This window comes from Gorilla gorilla, chromosome 8 (assembly GCF_029281585.2).
Source record: "Gorilla gorilla gorilla isolate KB3781 chromosome 8, NHGRI_mGorGor1-v2.1_pri, whole genome shotgun sequence".
NCBI lineage: Eukaryota > Metazoa > Chordata > Mammalia > Primates > Hominidae > Gorilla > Gorilla gorilla.
Window position 1 is genome coordinate 86,033,726 of NC_073232.2, and position 13,544 is coordinate 86,047,269.

Sequence of the window (13,544 nt, forward strand, 5' to 3'; positions counted from 1 at the left end):
AGATAAGAGGTTGCGGAGACCAGGGATTTCATTATGCAAATGAACCCTCCAGGCTGTAGAGAGAATAGAGAAGAAATGTCTTTTATCAGACCTAAAAACTTGCCGAACCCTTAGTTAAATATCTCCCAGATGAGGTAAAGACCTAGAAAAGGGAAGAGGATTCTCTACAGAATGTAGATTTTCTCACAAAAGACAGCTTTTCAGGGCCATTTAAAAAGATGTCAAAGAAATCTATTTTGGAGTAAAATACTTCAGTGTCTTTCAGGGCCTGCCGTCTGTCCTATGATGCTATACTAGAGTCAGGTTGGAATTTGGTGTCTTACCACTACAAAGCGTCTGCTTTGTCAGTCCTAAGATCTCTGTTTTAATGTTAACCCTGGTCAGTTGAGCCTGAATTCCAAAGGGAGGAGGGCATAAGGAGGTCTATCCAACAAGCCCCTCTTCCCATCACAGCTTGAACTAGTTTTTCAGGTTTACTTTGGAATGCCTCGGCCAAGAGGGAGATCCATTTAGTCATTCTGGAGGCTTAGAATTTTATTTTTGGTTTACACCTGTTATTTACCTTTTTTCTGCTACACTGGCAAAATAACCCCATCTGCCCCTGAAAAAGCCTTCCTGGTAATCTCTCAGGAATCAGGGTGATTTCTCTAGTTGTTGGAGAGTTTGACAGATTGCAGGGGAAATGCTACTTCATAATCCTGCTCCAGATGTGTTCTTACCCTAGAAGTGAACACCGAGAGCGTTCCGGTCCAACCCTACAGGAGACCAGGGAAGGAGCGCCACCCAGAGAGAGAGTTCCGTACCTAAGTGCACCTTCATTTGGTATTTAAAAAAAAAAAAAACAGCAAAGATGAAGGAATGTTGACAGGGCCACATGACATCAAACTAATCAGCAAGATCCCCCTCCAGGAAGTGTCTGAGTTCAAGGAATGAAAGTATTCTAATCAAACACAGAGCTTGAGAGGAGTATAAAAGACTTGGCAGAGAATCACTGAAGTAGGAAATTAATAAGGTTCAAACCTAGTGTTAAACAAGCCTTCTGAATTCCAAAATCCAACAAAGCATCTTTGGTTGTGTTCTGAAGTTAAAGAAACTATAGTCAAGGGTAACAAGAGGCAAGAGCCCCAGCTACAGGGGGCGGGGTGGGCCTTGGCTTGCTCAGTCCCCATTAAGCCAATGTTGGGGCAGGCAAAGACGGGATGAGATGAGAGAGGCTCCACCGTGCAAGCGTGGGGGCAGATCCTGCCTTTCTTTATGACGTTAATATTTTGTTCATCATGGATTTTTTTCCATTGACTTTTACATTTAAAAACATTTCACAGCTGGATGCAGTGGCTCATGCCTGTCATTCCAACACTTTGTGAAGCCAAGGTGGGTGAACTGATTGAGGCCTGGGCAATACAGAGAGACCCCATCTATACAAAAAACATATATAAATTAGCCAGGCATATGTATGCCTGTAGTCCCAGCTACTCTGGACGCTGAGGCTCTGGAGGATCCCTTGAGTCCAGGAGATGGAGGCTGCAGTGAGCCATGATTGTACCACTCCATTCCAGCCTGAGCAACAAAGTGAGGCTCTGCTTCAAAAATAAAAAAAAAAAATTAAAAACACTAAAAAACTGACCAAAAAAAGACACAATATATATATTTTTTAAAAACCCACTTCATTTAAAATATAATTTATCTTGACTGCTGAGCTACTTTATGTCCCCTTAAATTTATTGTTCCCCATGAGTTCTCATTTGTTTCACTCTAGTCTCAGCCCCAGGAAAGAGCTTAATAGATGCAAGTGACAGATGTGAAAGACGGCGACAGAAAAGTCACCATCTCTTAAGGGTCCCCCAAGAAGATGTGGAGGTTTTAACCCCCAGTACCTCGGAATGTGACCTTATTTGGAAATAAGGTTATTACAGATGTAATTAGTTAAGATGAAATCACACATGAGTAGGATGTGCCCCTCATCCCACATGATTAGTGTCCTTATCAAAAGGGGAAATTTGGACACAGACACGCACCCAGGGAGAAGGCCATGTGAATATGAGGGCAGAGACTGGGGTGATGCTTCTATAAGAAAAGGAACCCCAAAGATCACCAGCAAAGTGCCAGAAGCCAAGAAATTAGCCGAGAATAGATTCTACCTCACAGCCTACAATCCTGCAACAGCTTGATCTTGGACTTGGAGCCTCCAGAACTTTCAGACAATGAATGTCTGTTGTTGAAGCTGCTCAGTTCATGGTTCTTTGTTACGGCAGTCCAAGGAAACTAACACACCATCCCTGGTCTTAAGGACAGACCGAGCACCTCTGTATCAACCAGCCCTACTTCAGCCCTGTAGCCAGGGAAGACCAAATCAGCTCTCAGCCCAGAGATAAGCACATCAACGCAAATCCAGAGGCTATGAGGGCAGGGTGGGAGGGAAAAGCTGGCTCACTATGGGGAGGATGAGGCAGAGTTAGAACCAGGGCCATGATCACCGTCAGAACACAACCACCTCATAAAAATGCCAGAGCCAGGCAGATCAGGTGGACACACATCTCTGAGGATGGGTGGGTGATCAAAGCAAGTGGGAGCAAGAGAGAATGTATACATAGGACAGAAGAAATTTAGCATTGAGTAATCCTCTGGGACACAGCTGCTTCAACTTGAGACAGCCTGTATGCATTTGACTGACTCTGTGCTTTTACAAGTCTCCTACTATGTGCTCAGCTCAGTAACAGTTGCTGTTATCAGAGTGTGTAAGAGTCAGGCATGGTGATTTATGCCTGTAATCCCAATGCTTTGGGAGGCTGAAGCAGGAGGATCACTTGAGGCCAGGGGTTCGAGACCAGCCTGGGCAATATAGCAAGATCCTATCAAGAAAGAAAGAGAAAGAGAGAGAGATAAAGAGAAAGAGGGTGAGAGAAAGAAAGAGAGAAGGAGAGAGAGGAAGGAAAGAGCTAGGGAGGGAGTGAGGGAAGAAGGAAGGAAGGAAGGAAGGAAGGTAGGAAGGAAGGAAGGAAGGTAGGAAGGAAGGATGAAAGGAAAGAAGGGAGAGAGATAGAGAAACAGTGTGTAAGTATCAAAATGAGGGGGTAACACTGAACCCAAGCTAGATTGGGGCCATATCAGAACAAGAAGAAAAGGAGAGGTGTGAACAATGCTACTTCCTTGAGCTTGTCTTAAGGTTGGTCTATATGAAAAATTTGTCTTTGGTCTTTAAAAAGAAAAAAAAAAACAGAAGAGATGGAGGAAGGAGGGAAAAAGAAGGAGAAAGGGAGAAAAGGAGTAAAAGCAAGGAGAAAGAGTTGAAGGTCAGGTTCTCATTCCCCTGCATCTGATTTCGGACTTGGTCTCTACAGGAGCCAACTCCTGTTCACATTTCATTTTATTTTATTTATTTTTGAGACAGGGTCTCACTCTGTTGCCCAGGCTGGAGTGCAGTGGTGTGATCTTGGCCCACTGTGACCTCCACCTCCTTGGTTCAGGCAATTCTCGTGCCTGAGCCTCCCAGGTAGCTGGGATTACAGGCGTCTGCCACCACGCCTGGCTAATTGTTGTATTTTTTGTAGAGACAGGGTTTCACCATGTTGGCCAGGCTGGTATCGAACTGCTGGGCTTAATTGATCTGCCTGACTCGGCCTCCCAAAGTGCTGGGATTACAGGTGTGAGCCACCATGGCCTGCCCTGTCCACATTTTAGATTCTTTTTCTGCCCTCTTGCTTGCACCAACCCTGAGGAGTAGGCAGATCTCCTTTGTGAAAACCCAAGCTTCATCAGCCAAGGTTGCTGTGTTAAAGATCAGTTCCCTTGCAAAGCATGACTTTTATCTTCTCTTGTGCACTCTGGATTCCAACTGCCCAAGCAACAGGAAGAACAGGACTGGCTTCCACCTCGGGACAGGAGGCCTGGCCTCTCCTCTCTGGTGTCAAGGGGAGTCTGGCTGGCCCAAAAACTGCCCTCGCCATGGGCAAAGGAGCCTTGACTGGTGGGCGCTGGTCACTGATACCAGGCAAGAATGAGATTAGGCATCACATGCTAAAGTGAATTCATTAGAGTCACTAATTTAACTTTCAAAAAACTCTTTCTCATCATTTTAAGGTTCCTCATTAACTACTTGAGGCTTGTTGCCTTTGGTTCCAATTTTTATCTTTACAACCCAAAATGGTCCCTCTCTGTCCTGCTCCCTTTCCTAGGTCACTGGAGGGTGTAACCAATAGACTTTGCCTGGTGCTACGGTAGCAGGGCCCTGCCTCTCATTTATTTTGGAGGGAAGGACAAGAGATAAAATAGGCAGAAATCCAGAGAAGAGGAAATAAAAGGCCAAACATTAGCTCCAGCCTAAAGCACATGGTGCAATCCAGCTTCTAGAGAGTTCTGTGCTGGGAAACAAGGTATTGGCAGGCAATTAACAAAGCCCCACTTTGTTCCTCACTTGGCATAGATGCCATGAATTAGAACCTGGGCTAAGTGACAAAATAAACTACTCATGCTGGTGTGATTCCTCAAACACAATTGACAGCTATTATTTAAATGAACATAGAAACATTTTTAAACATTTCTGAAAAGTTAGTCTAAGACAGTATTTTTAAAAATTGGATCAATGGCATCAGAATTTCCATTTCTGCCCATCCCACCCCCACCTCCTGCCACCAGATCAACTGAACTAGAATCTCTGGAGGTGGGTTAAACACATTTGAACAAGAGTGCCAAGTGATTTTAATGCATCCTGAAGTTCGAGGCCTGGAATATCATGTAGCACACTGTAAAATGAATTGGCATTTTCTTGCCCATGAATACAACATTCCAGTAAGTCCTTTTTTTTTACTATTTCTCAATGAGCTTCTCTTCCTCCTGCCCCTACTTTTTGCCTCCTAAATTAAACAGCTTCTCTTCTCTCTGCCTCAAAGTCTCCCCTGATCCATAGCCTAGATCTGATATTTTAGAATAGATTCTAGTGTTCATAGGATTATTTGGGTGAAATAATTACCTAGAGCTCCTCAGAGTTAAAAAGCTTCACATCTAGAAATACAGACTCAATACCTAAGAAGCTAAATTTAGTCAAATAGCATTGCTTTGTAAAACCAAGAGAGGCTTATCATTATAAAGGAGGAATTCTCTTTGAACCAAAATGTTGGTGACCATTAAAAACATGGTGGGACAAAAGGTAGTGATCCCATCCACCTGTAAGTCAGTGACTCTCAACCACAGGGAATTTTGTCCCCTCAGGGACATTTGGTAATGTCTGGAGGCATTTTTGGTCATCATAACAGGGGGATGCTACTGGAATCCACTGGGCCGTAGGCAGGGATGCGACTCAACCTTCTACATTGCCCAAGACAGCTCCTAAAACAAAGAATTTCATGTGAAGTGCCAGCGTTGAAAAACCCTGTCATAAATCATAGGGCTGTTTTTTTAAAAGGTCAACCGGACTTGCTAAGATTGAATGAGAACTGGGTGACATTAGAGATAGGAAGCAACAACAGAGACACTCAAGAAAGCCAGGAGCAGAAGCTAGAGGGTACTGCAGTGAAGGAACTAGAACTGTGGATTTTTTTGGGTAGTCTGACACTTGGGAAAAGGAAAGGGAGCTCACACTGAGGACAAATGTGGCAGACACTGTTGGTTTGTACCAGAATTAATTCTTCCCATCTTTCAAAGTGATATGATTAGAGCTGGGCATATCACTGCCCAAGGCCACACTGCATATCCTGGCTACCTGGCAGCTAAGTATGACCACGTGACTAAGTTCTCACCAATGAAGGGTGAGCTGATGTCATGTATGCAACTTCCACGCTGAAAGGAAATTGCTGCCCTTCTTCCTAGTGAGCTGAAACACGGACTAACCCATAACAAAGCCTCGGCCAGCAAACTCTACTAAAGATGTAGAAAGTGGCTGGGTGTGGTGGCTCACGCCTGTAATCACAGCACTTTAGGAGGCCGAGGTGGGCAGATCACCTGTGGTTGGGTGTTTGAGACCAGCCTGGCCAACATGGTGAAACCCTGTCTCTACTAAAAATACAAAAATTAGCCAGACGTGGTGACACGTACCGGTAGTCCCAGCTACCTGGCAGGCTGAGGTGGGAGAATGGCTTGAACCTGGGAGGCAGAGGTTGCAGTGAGCCAAGATCATGCAACTGCACTCCAGCCTGGGCCACAGAGCAAGACCCTGTCTCAAAAAATAAAAAATAATAAACAATAAAAGTTGCAGATAGTAAATACTTTTGGCTTTGGGGTCCATTTGGTTTTTGTTGCAACTCCTCAACTCTACCTGTTAAAGCAACTGTAGACAGTATGTTAACAAATGAGTGTGGCTGGGTGCCAATAAAACTTTATTTGCAAAAACAATCTGGGAGCCATCATTTGTATATCTCTTCCCTGGGAAACGACAGAAGAACAAGATGAAAGGATCATGGTCCCTGATAAACTTAATAAAGTGAGATACCCCACCAACTCAAATCATTGTTATTAACATGAGACAAAAATGAACATCTCTATTTTTTTTTTTTTTTTGAGATGGAGTTTTGTTCTTCTTGCCCAGGCTGGAGTGCAATGGCACGATCTCGGCTCACTGCAACCTCTGCCTCCCGGGTTCAAGTGATTCTCCTGCCTTAGCCTCCCAAGTGGATGGGATTACAGGCATGTGCCACCATGCCCGGCTAATTTTTGTATTTTTAGTAGAGACGGGGTTTCACCATGTTGGCCAGGCTAGTCTCGAACTCCTGACCTCAGGTGATCCACCTGCCTCGGCCTCCTGAAGTGCTGGGATTACAGCTGTGAGCCACCATGTCTGGTCCTCTATTTCTTAAATGCTGTAGCTTTGGGAGTCTTTGTTATAGCTACTTAATCAAACAGACTATAATTTTCAGACTGAGTTAGGCACCTTACATATTTTTTCATTTTAATCTTTATAAAAACATTGTTAAAAGAAAAACCTTAGATGAATTAATTTAACAAGAGTTTAACTGAGCAAAAAACAATTAATGAACCAGGCAGCTCCAAACCAGAGTAGGCTCAGAGAGGCTCCAAAGCAGCCATGTGGTGGAAGAAGATTTATGTATAGAAAAAGGAAAGTGAAGGACAGAAAATGTAAGTGAGGTAGAGAACCAACCAGATTGGTTACAACTTGACAGTTGCCTTATTTGGACACAGTTTGAACAGTTGGCCATGTTTGATTGACCAAAACATGAATAGGTTACAGAATGTTTACACATCCAGTTAGGTTACAGTTCACTATGTACAGAGAAACCTTGAGGCCAGAGTTAAAATATGTAAAGAGGCAGCTTTAGGCTAAATGTAATTTAACAAGATATTGAGATCAGTATTACCCTATTTTATAAATGGAGAATCTGAGGCTCAGGGACATTTACTGCCCTGTCCACAGTGGTAGGAAATAGCAGAGCTGGGATTTGTGGTTTGAATTCTGACCTATCTTACTTCAAGATTATGTATCTTTAAAAAAAAAAGTCATATACAAAGACATGCATAGCACAACTATTTATGGTTTTAGGGGAAAAAGATTGATTCTGGGCTTGTTTTGCAACACTGTGCTATGTACCAGTAAACAATGGTATGCAAATCACATGCAGAAAAGAGCACTCAGAGTTCTCCCAGTTATCAGCCCAAGTTATTTCCTAGTTATCTGGTTTATCCTTTCAAAATCCAGCCCAATGGCTACTTCTTCCACGAAGGCTTTCCTGAGCCCTCTGTCCTCACCTCAACTATTACAGGCCTGATAGTTTGTAAACTTTGATGGGTATTTTGGTTTCAGAATGTATGATTATCTTTCCAGGGATGGGCAGCCCCCCTCCCAACTCCAGGTGGACTGCAGACTCCTCCAGAGCAGAGCCTGCCTCTTAACCTCATCAACCCCATAGTACCAAGTACTATGCCTTACACACAAAATGCTATTGCAGCTTATAGGTGGGCCACTGGTCTAGGACTCTAACAAGCCCTTGTGTATTAGTTCATTTTCAGGCTGCTGACAAAGACATACCAGAGACTGAGTAATTTATAAAGGAAAAGAGGTTTAATGGACTCCCAGTTCCACATGGCTAAGGAGGCCTCACAGTCATGGCAGAAGACGAATGGCACATCTCACCAAGCGAAAGGGGTTTCTCCTTATAAAGCCATCAGATCTCATGAGACTTATTCACTACCATGAGAACAGTATGGGGGAAGCCACCTCCATGATTCAATGATCTCCCACCGGTTCCCTGTCGCAGCACGTGGGAATTATGGGAGCTACAATTCAAGATGAGATTTGGGTGGGGACACAGCCAAACCATATCACCTGGCAAGGAAAGGAGGCCAATGAAGGACTGAGCTGTTTCGTATCTCCGTGTTCTCACCAATACTGAGCATTTACTTCATGGGAAGATTGCTCATGTGACATGCCCAAAGAGTTAATGTACTCTTTACATATAGGAATGAGGTTAGGTCAAATTGCTCCATCCTCATGTGCTTCAGAAAAGCAAAACCTGGGGGAATTCAAGCATCTCCTTTGCTCTGTGGCTGACAGAGATCTGCCTTGTTTTCCCTTGTGACATGTTTGCATTTCACTCTCAAAGTGTGCCTACCTCAGTTTTTCATGTATAGCTGGATTTTCTATTGTTCTCATTTAATTCCTTCTCAGATTCTCCAACTGCACGTTGCCCAACAGTAATACAATACCATGCAAAGGCCACCAGGAAACATTCTCCTAGACTCAAGCGACCAGGTTCTGCTAACTTTACAATTCCTCTCCCCAAGCACCTTCCAGCAACCAGAAAAAAACCTCCAGGTCAGCTTCCTTCTCCAATCCCAAAATCTGTTTTGTGACCCTGCTGTGCACACAGAACTCCTAGAAGCTTCCTTCCTAAATCACTATTAGCTTTCTCATCAGCCATATTTCTAAACCAAAATAACTCATCAGTGAGAAAATAATGCAAAAACTTGAGAAACATTACCAGAATCATAACTTCTACTCTCCCTTTTGAGACTGAGGATCCTCCAGGGCAGGGTCTGAGTCTCGTTCATCTATTTACAAATTTTTAAAATATGTATTTGTGGGTACATAATAGGTGTGTATATTTATGAGTTACATGAGATATTTTGATGCAGGCATTCAATGTGTAATAATCACATCAGGGTCAATGGAGTATCCATCACCTCCAGCATTTATCATTTCTTTGTATTACAGACATTCTAATTACACTCTTCTGGTTTTTACTTTATTTTATTTTATTTTTTTTGAGACAGTCTCACTCTGTCGCCAATGATGGAGTACAGTGGCTCAATCTTGGCTCACTGCAACCTCCACCTTCTGGGTTCAAGTGATTCTCCTGCCTCAGCCTCCTGAGTAGCTGGGATTGCAGGTGCCCGCCACCATGCCTGACTAATTTTTTTTTTTTTTTGTATTTTTAGTAAAGACAGGGGTTTCACCATGTTGGCTAGGCTGGTCTCGAACTCTTGACCTCAGGTGATCCTCCCACCTCGGCCTCCCAAAGTGCTGGGATTACAGGCATGAGCCACCATGCCCAGTTATTTTAAAATGTGCAATTAAATTATTTTAGTTATTTTTAAATGTATAATTAAATGATTATTGACTATAATCAACCTATGGTGCTATCAAATAGTAGATCTTCTTCATTCTATTTTTTGTATCCATTAACCACCCCAGTTCCCCACCATACTTCCCAGCGTCTGGAAGCCATCCTTCTACTCTCCAGCTCCATGAGTTCAATTGTTTTAATTTTTAGCTCCCACAAATAAGTCAGAATATACGAAGCTGGTCTTTCTCTGCCTGGCTTATTTCACTTAACATAATGTCCTTCAGTTCCATCTGTGTTTTTGCAAATGACAAGATTTCCTTCCTTTTATGGCTAAATAATATTCCATTGTGTATATGTACCACATTTTCTTTATCCATTTGACTGTTGATGGACACTTAGGTTATTTCCAAATCTTGGCTATTGTGAATAGTCCTGCAGTAAACATGGGAGTGCAGATATCTCTTTGCTATACTGAATTCCTTTCTTTGGGGTATAGATCTAGCCCTATTCAGCTTTATACCCCTAATGTCTAGCCTTTCTACATTTAGTAGTTGATCAAGAAATGTTTGTTGATCTAAAATGATTTGCAGCATCCCTTGCATCAAAGAAAGACAACTGTGCCAAGTGGGAGTGAATTCTCACTGTGAAGCCCACAGGGGGCTGGCTTTCCAAAATCAGGCACTGTCACCCCCTCCACCCCCACCCGCTGAAAGCACCTGCCTGTTACCCTTTATCATAGTAAGAACAAATACTCTGTTGGTTATGATTCAAGATGCGAAGAGGCCATCACATGCCTTCTAATTATTTAAGGTGGATTAAATCACAGACATTAAAGATTTTGAGTGTTCTGTTACGTTAGCTTTATATTTAAAGACTCAGTGATGACCTGTTCCTCTGTGTGCCATGAATCATGTGGTGAATAAGTGATTTAAGGTAACTACTACATTATACCTGGGAGGGCTTGTCGATATGGCTTGCTATCAACTACCACTTTATATCAAAGCTAATGGAATGAAATGTAATAGGAAATCCTGGTTTGGAGGAAAATAAAAGAGTGGTTGTTCATTGATTAAATTTACCTGAAAGTCTGACATATCCATCGACCAAATGTTGTATTTCTGAATGAGTCATGTGCTTTTAAGACCCTGCCAGTAAAATGCTGGTTGCATTTTTGACTGATCACCAAAAGCATTTGTTCACTAGGTGAATGCCTGTGATCCTAGGGACCGGGAGCTTCAGAAGCTCCAAACATGCCCAGTCAGTACTGTGGGCCTTGATTGATCCTATCTGCTGCTGAAGACCCCAACCCAGTGGACCTAGAACACAGACCAGAAAGGCCTTGAGAATAAACTGGCCCAAAGCTCACGTTCCACAGATGAGGAAACCTTTCTGCTACACTGGTTAGTTTCCTATTGCTGCTGTAACAAATTACCCCCAACGTAGTGACTTTAAGCAACACAGATATACTCTCTTCTGATTCGGGAGGTCAGAGGTCTAAAATGGAGGCCTGGCATGGTGGCTCATGCATGTAATCCCAGTACTTTGGGAGGCCACAGCAGGAAGATCACTTGAGGCCAGGAGTTTGAGACCAGCCTGGGCAAAATGGTGAGACCCCATCTCTACAAAATTAAAAAAAAAAAAATTAGCCCAATGTGGTGGCATACACTGATGCCCCAGCTACTCGAGAGGCTGAGGCGGATGGGGTGGCAGAATCATCTGAGGCCAGGAGTTTGAGGCTGCAGTAAGCTATGATCACACCAGTGCACTCTAGCCTGGTCAACAGAGTGAGATCCCATCTCAAAAAAAAAAAGTCTAAAATGGGTCTGCAAGGCTGGGTTCCTTTTGGAGTTTCCAGGGGAGTATTTCTCTCCTTTCCTTTTCCAGCTCCTAGTGACCACCTGCATCTTTCAACTCTTGCCCGCCTTTCTTCATCTTTAAAGCCAATAGGGCAGAGTCTTCTTTCCCATATGACCTCCTGTCTCTCTCTTGTAAGAGCCCTTGTGACTACATGGGGCCTACCCAGGCAATCCAGAATCGTCTCCCCAACTCAAGATCCTTAAATGAATCCCATCTACAGAGTGTCTCTGCCACATAAGGTAACATATTCACAGGTTCCAGGGAGTAGAGTGTTGACATCTTTGGAGGACTGTTATTCAGCCAGCCATGCTGTCAAAAGAGGAAATTTTGTAAACAAGCCACTGAAAATATTTCTCTACAGCCTCGATTGACAGAAGCTCAGGTACCTTGTCAATCTCTGGCAGATGCAGTGGTGAGAGCATAGACTGTGAGCGCAGGAATCAGGTGGGCTAAGTCTGAGCCTGAGGCTGCCATTCACAAGCTCTGCAGGCTTGGACCAAGCCATTTATGAATGGTTGATGCCCCAAAAGCCTCGAAACCTTGAAGGAAGTGGTAGGAAATGAGGCAAGTAGACAGAGGGTGAGAGACTTGAAGCGCACTGATGAGCTGCGTGCAGAAACATGAGTTTCACAAAAGCAGAGATCTCCTTTGCTTTGTCTACCCCTGCGCCCTCAGTGCCTAGAATAGTGCTACCGTAAAAAATGTTTGATGAACGAGTGTTCAATGTCATGAACGGGTTCATATTAAAACTGACCCTGATGAACACTTTTACATGACTGACGGGAATGCAAACTAGTATAACCACTATGGAAAACAGTATGGAGATTCCTTGAAGAACTAAAAGTAGAACTACCATTCAATCCAGCAATCCTACTGGGTATCTACCCAAAAAAAAAGAAGTCATTATATGAAAAAGATAAATGCACATGCACGTTTATTGCAGCACAATTCACAATTGAAAGATATGGAACCAATCTAAGTGCCCATCAACCAAATGGATAAAGAAAATGTAGTATATATACACCATGGAATACTACTCAGCCATTAAAAGGAATGAAATAATGTCTTTTGCAGCAACTTGGATGGAGCTGGAAGCCATTATTCTAAGTGAAGTAACTCAGGAATGGAAAACCAAATATTGTATGTTCTCACTTATAAATGGGAGCTAAGCTATGAAGATGCAATGGCATAAGAATGATATAATGGACTTTGGGGAATCAGGTGGGAAGATGGGAGGGGATTGAAAGATAAAAGGCTACATACTGGGTATAGTGTACACTATTTGGGTGATGGGTACACCAAAATCTCAGAAATCACCCCCAAAGAATTTATTCACATAACCAAAAACCACCTGTACCCCAAAAACTATTGAAATAAAAATAAAAAGTGAAATAAAAATAAAAAGTAAAATAAAATTGACCCTGGCATAGAGTTGGGTTCAATAAATATTTGTAGTAAATAATACAATACATGAACTCTAGTGGAGATGTGGTTTAGTGGCTTTTATTATTTCCTTCTCAAAAAGGGTTGCAAACTCCAATGCATATGGTGCCGGGAGGCTGAGAGAGAGAATGTGTAGCTGCTCTAAAATGCACAGAGATCAGTCAGCCCCTGATTATTCTTGCCACTGAGAATTTGGGCTCAGTGCAGCCAGATTTTCTGATATTTTTATTTAAAGAGACACCCCAAATCCAGATTTTCATAGCAGATCATTGGTTTTTAAACATTGTCTCAGATTATTTTAAACATCGTTTGTTAGGGCCAGCTGAAATGTCTGCCAGCCAAATTCAGACCAAGGCCCTCACTTTGCTACGCCTCCTCTTCCACCTTCCTTAACTTCCAGGGCAGTGAGGGTTTGATAATGAGACAGCCTTGAATGGCTTGTTGATCAGAATTTAAAAAGGGAAGAAGAGAAGGGCCTCCCACACACATAAAAAAGCGCAGCCTAATAAGATTCCCATGTGGGCTCCCTCCTAAAAAAAAAATCGAGATCAGAGAGATAATTCGCTGCCAATCAGACCACAGCAACCAGAAATGCGGCCTTCTCTTTGTGAGGCTTGAGGTGTTGCTGATAAATTAAGCAGGGCCCAAGGACAGTCCCAGATTCTAGAACCCCACTCAAGTCCTCAGATTGCAATTACAAGGTAAGAAACACCACTTAGACCCCGTTGCAGAGTA

General features: G+C 43.0%; 1 long non-coding RNA gene across 1 annotated transcript in view; it reads right to left on the bottom strand.

Annotated features, from left to right (window-relative positions):
- Positions 1–13,544, bottom strand: part of LOC134759219 (uncharacterized) — a 121,751-nt gene that overhangs the window by 9,274 nt on the left and 98,933 nt on the right. The window lies entirely within an intron of this gene.